Source organism: Glycine soja, chromosome 3 (genome assembly GCF_004193775.1).
Source record: "Glycine soja cultivar W05 chromosome 3, ASM419377v2, whole genome shotgun sequence".
Lineage (NCBI taxonomy): Eukaryota > Viridiplantae > Streptophyta > Magnoliopsida > Fabales > Fabaceae > Glycine > Glycine soja.
The window spans coordinates 7137348-7151312 of NC_041004.1; the positions used below are offsets into that span (position 1 = coordinate 7137348).

General features: G+C 35.9%; 1 long non-coding RNA gene across 1 annotated transcript; it reads right to left on the bottom strand.

Moving 5' to 3' along the window:
* Positions 1–458: 458 nt before the first annotated feature.
* On the bottom strand, positions 459–1978 carry LOC114405394. The gene is made up of 2 exons (XR_003665193.1): positions 1885–1978; positions 459–612 (listed from the first exon to the last, which is right to left on the bottom strand). It is a non-coding gene; the product is annotated as an uncharacterized LOC114405394 (long non-coding RNA).
* Positions 1979–13965: the final 11987 nt, after the last annotated feature.

Consider the following 13965-nt stretch of genomic DNA (forward strand, 5'->3'; position numbering starts at 1 on the left):
AATGCGGATATAAGTCCAGGATCGCCAGTAATAACTGAACAATCTATCAGTGGACTTAATCCTGTGGCAGCCACCAGGCCTTCAATCTCAGGCACTGGCCTCCCAATCAGTGTCAGCTTCCTCCCATGTGACACTAACTTCAAATCAGGACGTTCCTGATTTGAAGTACAAATTATACAATTATTAAAAAAAATTAATCATAAACAAATAAATAAACAATGACAAATAATTAACAAATTAAAATACCTGTCCACTCCACACGGCATGTGCAACATGCTCGGCAAATGATGTGAGCACTGACGGGTCACGTGGACCACCAGGGAATCCCTCTGCAGCATCATCACCATCTGACCCCTCACCACTATCAGCACCCTGTGCGTCCGCACGCATCTCAGGTGCCTCCGTAGGCTGCTCAGGGACATCATCAGTCATGTCAGCGACGTCCTCAGCCATATCACGTCCCTCCGTAGTCATCTGATGAACGCGTAGCCTACGGGCTGAGGCAGTAGGCCTACGCCTCTCGGGAACATCGCCAGCATCCTCGCCAGCAGCTCTATCTCTGCCTACAAATCTACCTATGGCACGACCTAAACCTCGTGTTCTGGCCATGATCTGTAAATCATGTCGAACACGTTTTTTTTTCGGTCAAAATATACACAATTTTCTTTATAAAAAATCAACTTTATTTATAAACAAATAAGACTAACTTAAATCAAATCATTTTCACACATACACAACATAATTTTTTTTTAAAAATTAAACTTCATTTATTAAAAAAACACTCCTAATGTAAAAAATATTTATTAATAAACATCCACAACTTAATTTTAAAAACAAAATTAAACAACTTCATTAAAAAAAAACACAACTAAATTATTAAAAGTAAACATCCAACTCTTAATTTTTAAAAAAAAATAAGAAACTTTATTACTTAAAAAAACACAACTAAATTACTTAGTAAACATCCACAAATTAATTTTTTTTTAAAAAATTAAACAACTTCATTTATAAAAAAAAACACAACTAATATAAAAATAATTCATTACTAAACATCCACAACTTAATTTTTTTTTAAAAATTAAACAACTAATGTAAAAAAATTTATTTAGTAAACATCCACAATTTTTTTAGAAAATAAAATACTTCATTTATAATAAAAAAAACTAATTAATTTAAAAAAAATAGTATTTTTATAAAACTTCCAAAACACACAACTTTAATTATAAAAATAGACAACTTCATTTTTAAAGAAAAGACACTAATTTAAAAAAATCAACAATAAACAAAAACAAACACAACCACTTTTATAAAAAAAAAATTTACAAATTAATATTTAATAAAAATACACAATGTAAATTATAAAAAAAAACATGACATAAAAAATCCAAACCTCATTTTTCATAAAATCTATAAAACAAAATAATCAACAGAAATATAATAATTCATTTAAAAAAAACAAAAATCATTTTTCATTTAAAAAAAAAAAAGAAAAAAAAAAACTTTCCGGAAGAAGTGTTCTTCCGGAATAATTCCGGAAGAACACTTCTTCCGGAAACTTCTTCCGGAAATCCCAAACGTTTTCCGGAAGAAACCTTCTTCCGGAAAGTTTCCGGAAGCAGGGTTCTTCCGGAAAACGTTTGGTTTCTTCCGGAAGAACACTTCTTCCGGAAAGTTTCCAGAAAATGTTCTTCCGGAAGTTCCGGAAGAACCCCTAACGGGTCTTCCGGAAGTCTCGCCGTCAGCCCCCTTTCCCCATTTTTTCCGGCACCTCCTGCACTCGTCTTCTACCCTATGGTTCTGCTAACCTAAGGTTTTTTTAACCTAGCCTAATGCTACAACTACACAGTGCATAATAAAACCAAATGGAAGGTTAACGAAACTTACCTCGAACGGCAATGGCGTCCAGGCGAAAGAAGCAGCAGCTGGGCTCGCGGTGGCTTGCGGTGGAAGAGAATGCTCCCGGAAGAGGAAAGAAAAGATGCTCCCGGAAGAGGAAAGAAAAGAAACAAAAGCACTGGGTGGAAGAGAATGCTCCCGGAAGAGGAAAGAAAAGAAACAAAAGCACTGGGTGAAAGTGAATCCGGGAGAAAAGAGGGAGTCTTTTAAAATTTTTTAATGAAGGGCAAACTTGACCTTTCAATAAATTGCTGGGTGCACCAGCAATAATGCTGGGTGCACCTAGCATATCCCAAACGGAGAGCTTGTGGGAAAGAGAATGCAAAGGGTGTTGGTAGCACTCATCTTTTAGGCTTTCATAGATTTTACCTTTTGTTGAATCTTAGTTAAATTTTTTTTCTGCATTTGAAATTTGATTTTTGATTTCCTGAAAATACTTTTGGGTATTAATTATATATGCAGAGATTAGCACGACGGGGGCTAATTCATACAATGCAGATCCAAAATTTAATGCATGCAAGGTTTGTTATTTTGGGGGAAATTTTCTATTTTATTAATTTAATGTAGAACTAATATTTAACTTCATATTTTGACTAATATTGTATATATTAATAATTAATAATATAAAAGTTGGTGTATGGACATGTTGAAATATGATTAATAAATAACTTCATAAGTTTATTTTGGCTCTTGATTTTGCATTAAGTAAAGGATTATAAAAGCTGGACGTTCATATGTTTTTATACCCACTTACTTCTTGATTTATTTTCTAGAATGTGCTACTTTTAATGGTGAAAATGCACTCCTTTAATTACTTTTATTTATTTTTTAAAATGCACACTCCTGTTAAGAGGTATGTACGAAGCTACTGCTGATTGGTATATAGAAAATGTCTTGCCTGTAACGTATAAATATATATAAAGCAATATATATCTATATATATTTATAAAAAATGAATAAAAGACGATGTGTGCCAAACATTAAAATATATATTTCATTTCTCCACTATATCTTTGCAACAAAATTAAAAGTGATGATATATAATATCAATCACGTGTTGAACTTGCCAAGCATTGAAAATATTAAGTCATTTTGATTTTCAGTTTATAGTTTTGCAATAACAAATAATTAAGTATTTTTTTACCATTTCACTAGCCATCAATCCCCATGTTCATGAAGTAGTAATTTTGAGATATAATAATATTCAAATCAGGTAAACATTTGACTGTCACAAATCCTGTAAATGATGATCTGCCACTACAAACCTAAGAAACTTTTGTGTATCTTCATTGTGTAAATTCAGATCTATTAATTATTGATGGTGTTAATTCTGACCAAACAAAAAAAAATTAAAATGTTAGAGAACAAACACAACCTTGACCAATAATTAAATTACTTTTGAATACATTGACCAACAGAAAAACCAATATTTTAATTCGTTCATCGGTCAAAACAAAGGCCAATGGTCCAATATTTTTCAATTGGCCAATAATTAAAATTCCGTTTGGATATAAAAATTGGTCTATTGGCCAATAATTATTTTTTTATTAAAAAGATGAAGTATTCTTTCATAAAATCAAAAACAGTATTATGAATAAAAAAAATAACGGAAAAATATTAAATTATTAAAAAAACTAAAAAAAACAAAATAAAAATATTTAAAATATTTTGTGTTTTAAAAAATGGTCAATTCATGGGCCATTAGGAAGTCAATATTTTTAATTTAGTCTAACTAATCAAGGCCTTTTGACCCAAGGCTATTTTTATTTTTGAGATAGAAGAAGCAAATGCGGGCAAGGTGTGCTTTTTTTTTTTTTCTTTTTAAAATTAACCTAGGGGCATTTTTGCCCATTCAAATCAAATGTTGGGTGCACCAGCAATAATGCAGGTGCACCTAGCAACACCCCTCCGAAAAGGTCCAAGATCAAGCATGATTTAAACTTTATAAAAGTCCTTTAGGTTAGAGTTTACGGCTTCTTCTTCACGTTGTGACCTTTCGCTTATTGTGCCAACATCCTCGATCGTTTCATCTCTGACCATTGCCATCCAGTCACCTCTTCCATCAATTTCTAACATGTTTTTATGTGAATAAAGGGATTGGCGTGAAGATGAGCTTCAAGCTTTTCTCTTTCTAGTTTTGCTAATAGATATTATTTTCATGAATTTTCTGTTTTTGATGATCTTTAAGGTTATGACTTTCTCTTCGTGGTGTGACCCTTTGCGCATTCTGAAAATGAATTTATTTTCATTCTTTTGTTGTCTGGGTTGTAAGGTAAACAGTTGTTATGCAGTTAAGCTATGTTGTATCTTTTGTTTGAGTTCTACTTCAACCAGTTCTTGTAAATATGCTCTTTTTCATTCATAGCTACGACTTTATTTGACATTTTATAGCAATTTGTAATCTATGTTAAAAGTAGTGCCACATGTAAAGCATGTCGTGGATGTATTTGTTATCAATTCTTTTGTTGTCCGGGTTGTAAGGTAAATAGTTGTTATGCCGTTAAGCTATGTTGTATCTTTTGTCCGAGTTCTACTTCAACCAGTTCTTGTAAATTTGTTCTTTTTCATTCTTAGCTGTGACTTTATTATTATTACTAGGTGGATTTTGTCAAGTGGATTTTTTAGAAATAAGAATAAGTTTGAATGCAAATGGTTTCCAAATGAAGTTTGTGCAAGTATCTCCATGTTTAGCATTGTCCAATTCCTGTCTTCAAGATGTTTGATTAAATGCTTCTTAAGATTTTGGAATATTGTTTGGCTTGTTTTTGATGAAATTGGAGGGCTTGTGACCTTGTGTGTCTAGGTAAACTTGTTTCCATAGTGTCTTGTTAGTCCACTAAGGAGGATGTCTTATTCTCATTTTTATTTCTATTTTGCTAACATAGGGGTTGGTTTCTTCACTTGCATGTGAAGGGATAGTTGCAAACAGTACCTTTGGGCTGTGTTTGGTGCATTGTATACCTTCCCTGAGTACTGCATTAAGAAAACTCCAGCCCTCCCCTACCAAAATTGATTTGAATGGTTGCATTGTTGTGTTAGTACTTTGGCCTTGTATGTGGTCTTCAACTTTCTGGTAGGTGGTCTAACTTTCTTGTAGACCAATGGGAACTAGATTTTTGAATTGTGAAATTGCTTGGTGCTCTCCTTCTTGCAAAGCTTAGCTGGGATGGTTGTAGTCTTGATAATTTGGATGCAAGGGATCCTAACCCTGTGACGAGAAGCCATTTCATTGTACATCGCCTCAACTGCACCGTTTAGAGTGGTGTCACTGTCGTCTAAAAAATCTCGTTGATGATGCAAGGGCTCCTGACCCTGTTGTAACGACCTGCCTCGTCGCTACGATATCTGTAACACCCTGATATATATATATATATATATATATATATATATATATATATATATATATATATATAATTATGTTTGATGTTTGATTATATTTGTTGTGTTATTTTATCCATAATTATTTTCAAGGAGGTTAATTTAGTTAATAGAGGGTTAATAGAGGGGTGTGGGTAGATAAGGATCTAACTTCTCAAAGAAGCCTTTTGAGAAAGCTTCTCAAAGAAGCCACGAGGAAGCCTCTTAATGAAGCTTCTCAAGGAAGCTACATGAGCTTCCTCGGTAAAAACACTTCCCAGCCTTCGTTAACCGTTGGATCTTCTCGAAATTTGGTCTTCCACTTCACAAGACACTTGTCCACAATCTGACCGTTCGGATCTTCGAGAAGGTGTTTGGCGTGTGCGTGACGTTTTCGTGTCCGAGACCATTTCTCACTTGAGCGTTTTTAGCCTTTGCTTTCGTGTAGCTTAGGAAAAACACCATTTCTTCTTCTTTCTTTATTCCAAAGCCATTTCTAATGTCCCAAGCACTTTTTCCATCACCCACAGCCACCACAAACCGCCGTTGTTCTCCGTTGCAACCCCACACTGAGAGGAACCCTTCGACCGAAGCGGAATCTTCCAACTTGGCTCACGGTTTTGGTAGAGAACAAAACCCTAGTCTGACCATTCATTTTTCTTCAAGTTAACCATGGTCCTACGCTTGTTTCTTGTTAGTTTCAGCTTGTCTTTGCATCTTTTCTGACTTTGGAACCGCCATTGCATGTCTTATGCTTCCTTTGAAAAACCCTAGAGAAAGAGACTTTGTAAACGTTATCCTTTCATGAAATGCATGTTATTTTCGTAACCTACACTGAACCCCAGTCACATTGGCGTGGTCAGAATTTCCAAATGATGTTCCTTTGTAAAACTCGAAATGCTCTCAGCTCTTTCATGTAGTGATGTGGGTGTTTGACCCAGAGCACTGTTATTAACTTTGTTTTCTAAAATCCATATTAAGTCTCCTTCATTTTGGTATGGTAGAGGATTGCATGGAACCGACGAGCGGAAAATAAAAAGACATCTCCAAGTGACGTGACGAGGAAACTGCGGGTAGTTCACAATAGGCGAGGGGAGTTTATTATAAAATTTACTGTTTTAACACCATAGCTAGGGTCAGGGAACCTAGCTATGAGGATATCTGCCTGTCCCTGTTGCGTGCTGATTTTTCTTCAAAGAAAATTACGTTTTAACTAATGGGATGCGATAAAATTGTTATTGATATGCATGCTGGTTTTTTTTAGGAGAACCTATGTTTTTGACGAATGGGATGCGATATATATGTGTGTGTGTGTGTGTGTGTGTGTGTGTGTGTGTGTGAAATGCGATTTGTTGTTGATGTCGCTATAAAGGATTTTAATTGATATGTGATGATAATGATAATTATGATGATATTGATTTGAGATGACATTGTTAATAAAGACCATGTCAACATGAATTGTTATTATTGATGAATATGTGAATATGAAATGAGGTTGCTGTTGCAGTTGATAACATCATTGAGATGAGATGATATTTATGTTGTGAATGACATGGAAATGGAATGTTGATTGATGTTGGAAATGCATTGGCATGTGCATATTGTGTATGTTCGTGGGGGGCACTGTGCACTGACCTTCTAGGGTCTTTGGCACTAGCTTTTGGCCATGATCATACGTCGTATGGAGTGTATGTCATGGGGGGTAGAGTGCACTGACCTTGTCAGATGGCCCAGACGTGTGTAACTAGCGTGGTTAGAGAATCTAAGCATTTATGAGGGGATGCTTAGGCGCGTTAATTGGTCCATGGTCTTTGGCACTTACTTTTAGCCATGATCATAGCTCATACGACACAGGAAATAGAGTAACTGTGGCCAAGTGTACTTTGTACTATGGGGCTTGTCACCTGGTAGGGAACACCTTTGGGCTCCCAGGCTGATCACCTATGGGAGGGGGGCTGTTACGTGCACAATCAGGTGGTCTCGACAAACTCAACACAGTTGCCTAAGTGAGAGTGTCGTGTGGACACGCTTAGGCTATTTTCGGAGGTTTGGTTGTTGTTGGTACGTACCACATTGCATCTGAGTGGTTGAGTCAGGTGCATGCATCATTCTGTGCAGTCTTGATTGGGTCCATGGATGAATGATGAATAATTGTTAGATGTGGATGATGAATATTTGTTGGTGTTGAATAATGAATGTTGTGTGTGCTCATCATGTTTGCCTATGTTCCTTACTAATTGTGGTTATTTGGAATTGGTATTGGTTCTCTTTATAATGAACTCACCCTTACAATTTTGTATTGTGTGGTTGATACCTGTGATGATCACGAAAATTGTTCGTGGGAGCAGAATCACAGCAACAGGGTGCAAGAAGTAAGATTTTGGTGAGGAGCCGCCGAGCCAACATGATGACGTTGGCGTTATTTTGGGAGAGAATTGTGTTTTGTAATCAACTCCTCCGTAATTGGTTTTTAAGTTTTATTTTGTTGAGTTAAAGATGTAAAACTGGGATTTTAATTATACCTATGAACATATTTAATTTTCGTTTATGTGTACGACATGTATCGAGTTACTGTTCCTATATAATTATGTATATTCACTTAATTAATGGCGTGTTGTTGGATGAATGTATGTTGGGACAAAAAAAATTACTTATATTTTCATAAGTAAAATTAAGGGAGTTCTTTTTATAAAAATTAAAATTAGCACACATTAGAGTGTTGATATCGTAGCGACGAGGCGAGTGGTTACAATATCAACACTCTAACATGCAGTAATTTCATTTTTTATAAAAAAGAACTCCCTTAATTTTTGTTTATGAAAATAGAAGTAATTTTGTCTCGACATACATTCATCCGACAACACGCCATTACTTAAGTGAATATACATAATTATATAGAAATAATAATTCGGTACACGTCATACACATAACGAAAATTAAAATATGTTCATAAATATAATTAAAATCTAAGTTTACATCTTTGATTCAACAAAATAGAACTTGAAAACCTACTACGGAGGAGTTCATTACAAAACATAACTCTCTCCCAAAATAATGTCAACGTCATCACGTCGGCTCGGCGGCTCCTCACCAGAATTTTACTCCCTGCACCCTGCCACTGTCATTCTGCTCCCACGAACAAGGTTCGTGATCATCATAGGTATCAACCACACGATACAAAATTGCAAGGGTGAGTTCATTATAAAGAGAACCAATACCAAATCCAAATAACCACAATTAGTAAGGAACATAGGCAAACATTATGAGGTTACACAACATGCATTATTCAACACTCACATCCAACAATTATTCATCATCCACATCCAACAATTACTCATCATCCACCCATGGATCCAATCAAGACTGCACAAAATGATGCTTGCATCTGACTCAACACTTAGATGCAATGTGGTACGTAACAACAACAATCAAATCTCAGGAAATAGCCTAAGCGTGTCCACACGACACTCTCACTTAGGGAACTGTGTTGAGTTCGTCGAGACCCCTCGGGTGTGCACATAACAGCTCCCCTCCCATAGGTGATCAGCCTGGGAGCCCAAAGGTGTTCCCTACCAGGTGACAAGCTCCCTCAGTACAAAGTACACTTTTCCACAGTTACTCTATTTCCTGTGTCGTATGAGCTATGATCATGGCCAAAAGTAAGTGCCAAAGACCATGGACCAATTAAAGTGCCTAAGCATCCCCTAAAAAATGCTTAAATTCTCTAGCCACGCTAGTCACCCACGTCTGGGTCATCCGACAAGGTCAATGCACTCTACCCCCCATGACATACACTCTATATGACGTATGAACGTGGCCAAAAGCTAGTGCCAAAGACAAGGTTAGTGCACAGTGCCCTCCACGAACACACACAACATCCAACGTATGAACATGACCAAAAGCTAGTGCCAAAGACCCTGGAAGGTCAGTGCATAGTGCCCCCCACGAACATACACAACATACACATGCCAATGCATATCCAACATCAATCAACATTCCATATCCATATCATTCTCAACATAGACATCATCTCGTCTCAATGACGTTATCAACAACAATAACAATCTCATTTCATATTCACATAATCATTAACAATGACATCAATTCATGTTGACATAGTCTTATCAACATCGTCATCTCAAACCAATATCATCAAAATTATCAACATCACCACACATCGATTAAAATCATCATTAGCAACATCAACAATAAATCGCATTCCGCACATACATGTTACTTTCATGCTTGAGGTTCATTCCCCCTAGGTCTTCAACCAACACAAGTCAAATAAAGACAACAATTTCATTCATCACAATAAATATATATAACGCATCCCATTCATCAAAAACATAGTTTTTTTTAAAAAACCAGCATGCATATCAATAACAGTTATATCGCATCCCATTAGTTAAAAACATTGTTCCTTTTTGGAAAACTCGCGTGCAAATCAAGGACAATTATATTGCATCCCATTAGTTAAAAGAATAATTTTCTTGAAAGAAAAATCAGCATGCAACAGGAACAGGCAAACATCTTCATAGCTAGGTTCCCTGACCCTAACTATGGTGTTAAAACGGTAAATTTTATAATAAACTCCCCTCACCTATCGTGAGCTACCCCGCGAGTTCCTTGTCGTGTCACTTGAATATTTTTTCTTTGTCCTTGCTCGTCGGTTCCACGCAAGCCTCTACCATGCCAAAATGAAGGAGACTTAATATGGATTTTCAGAAACAAAGCTAACAACAATGCTCTGGGTCAAACACCCACGTCACTTCATGAAAGAGCTTAGAGAATTTCGGGTTTTACAAAGGGATATCATTTTGAAATTCTGATCACGCCAATGTAACCGGGGTTCAGTGTAGGTTACGAAGATAACATGCATTTCATGAAGGATAACGTTTACAAAGTCTTTTTCTCTAGGGTTTTTCCAAAGGAAGTGCAAGACATGCAATGGTGGTCCCAAAGTCAGAAAAGATGCAAAGACAAGATGAAACTAACAAGAAACAAGCATAGAACCATGGTTACCTTGAAAGAAACGAAAAGTCAGATTAGGGTTTCGTTCTCTACCGAAACTGTTGTAACATCCCATTTTTCGTAAGCTAATTTTAAAAAAAAAATTATTTATTAATAAATAGAGTTTTAGAAAAATGATGAGATTCTATAAATAAATAAATAAGGAGATATAATTATTAATTAAAATAATGATTTGAGAGAAAATAAAAAGGGTATTTTATTTATTTGTTTGATAGAGAATAAAATAGATTTTTTTTTATAAAATAATAAATAAATAAAGTAAGTAAACCTAGCTATAAATAGTGTTAGGTCAGTTTTCACACTGACGCTGTCTCTTCTTTCCTTCATTTTCGTTTTTTCCCTTCTCCTCTCAAAATCCTTTCTTTTTTCCCGGAGCCCACCAAAGCTGTCTCAGAAAAATGACGATCTCGGACTCATTCACCGTTGGATCGTTGTGAAATTTGAGAACCACGTTCGCAACCCAATTCCGAGCATTCTCACCGTTAAGAATTTAGATATCATGTCTGAACTGAGATAAATACCCTTCGCATTGTAGCCTTTTTCTTTCCCGTAGAAACCCAGAGCTGTCTTGGTAAAATTACGATCCCAGTTTCATTAACCGTTGGATTGCTGTGAAATTTGGATATGTTGTTCGAAATTCAATTGCGCACGCTTTGACCGTTGGGATTTACGAGATGATATTCGTGGATAGAGAAAAAGGAATCACATGAAGATAGTCCAAATGGAGGCTTCAACCCCTTCTACGTTTCTCTGACGTATCGCTGTCGGAAGACACATGAGTCCGCTTAGAGGTAAGGGATGAGTTATTCACAGTTGGGGATTAGTGAGAATATGTGTAGGGATCCTTAGAGGATTAAATTGTGGTTTTATTTTGAGATGTCTATTAAATTTCAATTTTTCCTTTATGATTATAAATAAAATATTTATGTCCTAATGAAAATTGTTTGATAAATTGTGCTCTTGATATTTATATATTTCGACCTATGATTTTGATATAAGTGTGTGATATTATTTGAGGGGCTTTAGTCCTCATGTTGTGATAGTCTTTTGTATAAATTGTTATATTGAGGATATGAAATGATGATTCAAATTGTGAGTATGTGATGAATTGTGGAATAACATGTTGCTTTGAGATTGTAATGTTTTTATTGAGATTGAGTATAAGTGTAAAGTTGAACATGTGTTAATTTGTGAGATACGTGAAAATATGTAATGATGGATTGTGACACTATGAGATGTGAAATTGTGAATGAGTTTTAGTTGTGGATAAGTGTGTAGTTAACACTTGATGTGAAATTACTTGTGTTGTAAGCTATGAATTGTACAATAACCCGACCAGTGTTATATTGAGAAAAGTGTTGATGCGCAGTGTTAAAGAGAAAATGTAGGTTTCTTATTTAGAAACCAGTGTTAAATCGTAGCGCAATTGTGTTGAACGTGTTTAAAACACGAGTGTAAGGTCATGGGTATTGTATAATTCATGAGCAGTGTCTGCATGCAAAAATTATTTTAGGGGTTGGACCTGAATCAGGAGGGAGAGGCCCTGACGGACTCTTCGGAATGTGGGCCTTGGAGGTCATCGGGTTTGAGTGCTCCTTTAAGCCTATGCTGATCTCATATGGTTGGAGCATTCTCGCAAAACATTGTGACCCTGACTGGTCTCCCTATGATTTTACTTAGTGAGAGTGACCTGACAAACCCATTTTGTGGTGTGTCTTGTTATGTACTCCTAAGCGCCCCAGGGTGGTTTTTCACTAACATGGTACCACATTGCATATAGGATTGAGTCTTAGCATAACTGTTGCATATGCTTGCTAATTGATGTGTTATTATATCTTGATCGGAGTGTGGGATTCTTGTGTAATGTGATTGATGATTGAAAAGTGAATTTTGAATGACGAAGTGGAGAAGTTACGTGAGCTATGTTTAAGCAAGTGGTATCTCATTTATATAATATGTATATTTAATTGTCTTGTTTCTCTATTAGCTAGGAATGTGATAACTCACTCCCTGTGTGTTGTTGTGTTTAGATCCTGTGATGATCTTGAACTTGTGTTCAGAGGAGGAGAAAATAGGTGGATGACTATGAAGAATCTCATGCTAGAGGACACGGGAACACAACGCTCTGATAGGATGTGACATTAGGATATATGTTCTATATTAATTGTATGAAGCTTAGACGACCTTGTTGAGTCGAGAATACTTTATTATTTATTTGGACAAGTTTGAATATGATGTAAAAGAAAATGAATGTGAACTTTTTTCCCCTTTGAAAGACTTGTAAAAAAAAATATTTTAAAAATAATTTTAATTAATATTTTAATTTTTTATTCCTTATTAGTATATATGTGAGGGGTAGAGGGTGTCACAACTGTGAGCCAAGTTGAAAGATTCCGCTTCGGTTGAAGGGTTCCTCTCGGTGTGGGGTTTCAACGGAGAACAACGGTGGTTTGTGGTGGCTAAAGGTGGTTGTGGGTGATGGAGAAAGTGCTTGGGACGTTAGAAATGGCTTTGGAAGAAATAAAGGAGAAGAAATGGCGTTTTTCCTAAGCTACACGATAGCAGAAGCTGAAACGCTCAAGTGAGAAATGCTCTCAGGAACGGAAGCTTCACGCACACTCCAGATATCTTCTCGAAGATCCCAACGGTAAGATCATGGACAAGTGTCTTTTGAAGCTGAAGACCAAATTTCGAGAAGATCCAACGGTTAACGAAGGCTTGGAAGCATTTTTAACGAGGCAGCTCATGTAGCTTCCTTGAGAAGCTTCATTAAGAGGCTTCCTCAAGAAGCTTCCTCGTGACTTCTTTGAGAAGCTTTCTCACGAGGCTTCTTTGAGAAGCTAACGCTTTAACTACTAACACCCTTCTAATAACTAAACTCACTTCCTTGAAAATAATTACAGATAAAAATAACGCAACAAATATAATCAAACATCAAACATAATTATTAATATTATATAGATATATGTTAGGGTGTTATACCTGTGACAAGAAGCCATTTCATTGTACGTCGCCTCAAATGCACCGTTTAGAGTGGTGTCACGGTCTTCTAAAAAATCTCATTGATAGCAAGCACTTAGCCATTGCTCTTCTTCACTTTTTTTTAGTTTCCTTAGAAAATGCTAGAACTTGGACTTGGTGCGAACCTCGTTGTTGGCCCATGCAGGTCTTTTCTCTGCTCTGTTCTCCTATGTTGTTTATGACCTCACCATATGAAGCTTGTGCAAGTATCTCCATGTTTAGCATTGTCCAATTTCTGTCTATAATGTGTTTGATTAAATGCTTCTGAAGATTTTGGCTTATTGTTTGGCTTATTTTTTATGATTTTGGCTTTTTTCCATGTGTGACGGTTAAGCATTGTTCATTTGTTAGCTTTTGTCATGAGTGGTTAAGCCTTGGTTATTGTTGGTTAGAAAAGTGTTAAATCGGGAATAGGCCATTTTTTTAAATTCCGTTTATAACCAATGTTTTTTTTTCATTGCGTAAATTAAATAATGTTTAAAAATTATGTTAGAAACCGTGAAAGCTTAAATAAGCAGATAGGCCAATATTTGGTAAGTAGGGCCAATGGGCCTATTATCTAGAATTGGCCAATATTTAGAAAGTAGGGCCTTAGGCCAAATATCTGTCTCTATCTTTCTTTTTTCCCTCAATTTATTTTTTCCTTTTATGATCATT